Source organism: Macrobrachium nipponense, chromosome 33 (assembly GCF_015104395.2).
Source record: "Macrobrachium nipponense isolate FS-2020 chromosome 33, ASM1510439v2, whole genome shotgun sequence".
Taxonomy (NCBI): Eukaryota; Metazoa; Arthropoda; class Malacostraca; order Decapoda; family Palaemonidae; genus Macrobrachium; species Macrobrachium nipponense.
The window spans coordinates 26,403,633-26,404,669 of NC_087219.1; positions in this window are offsets into that span (position 1 = coordinate 26,403,633).

Below are 1,037 nucleotides of genomic sequence, written 5' to 3' on the forward strand. Positions count from 1 at the left end.
CTGTTGCCGCTCTTGCTGCTGATGCTGTTAGAGAGGTTGCCTCTCGGAGGTCTCATTTTAATTTTGTACTTGTATATATGTATGTATGTATGGATGTATGTGTACGATTGTTTCTGAGAGAGAGAGAGAGAGAGAGAGAGAGAGAGAGAGAACTGTACAAGCATTTTCTCATAATGAAAACGGGAGAGAGAGAGAGAGAGAGAGATATAAGGAACGTACAAGGCCTTTTCCTCATAATGGGGGGGGGGAAACGGAGAGAGAGAGAGAAGAGAGGAGAGAGAGAGGTTGGGGGGGGGGGGTGATAAAACTGTTACAAGCATTATCTCATGAAGAAAACTATGCCAATCTGAGAGAGAGAAAGAGAGAGAGAGAGTGTGTGTGAGAGAGAGAACTGTACAAGCATTGTCTCATGAAGAAAACTGTGCTAATCTGAGACAGAGAGAGAGAGAGAGAGAGAGAGAGAACTGTACAAGCTTTATCTCATGAAGATAACTATGCCAATCTGAGAGAGAGAGAGGAGAGAGAGAGAGAGAGAGAGAGAGAGAGCAATATGAAAATGATTGAAACACTCCCCTTCAACATTGCTTATTCCCTTTTACTAATAAACCGCCTTTATAAACAACACTCATTAATTAACAGCTCTTATTACCAATCACACACACACACAAAAAGAAGAAAGCATTGCGCAAGAGATACATCTACGTACGAAATGAAGGTAGACGGTGAGGAATGAATCTAATCCTTTTCATTTTTTTTTATGGGACGTATATTTTAAGAGACTGGAAGTCCGGAAGAGAAAGTTTGAGCGGGATATATCACTTGGCAGCGATGTGTCACTCGGCCCAATGGCTCCTCTAAGACTTTGGTGAATTATGCTGTGGAAATCGAGGTTTCTTCTTCTCCAGTTTCCCAAAATGAGGGCGCCCTCGTTCACATGGGGGCTAAGGGGTTATATTCTCTAGCCCATTGGTTTATAGTTATCACTTGGGGTGCTACACGGCTATACTCTTTAGCCCTAGGTTTTTAGTTATTCTCTA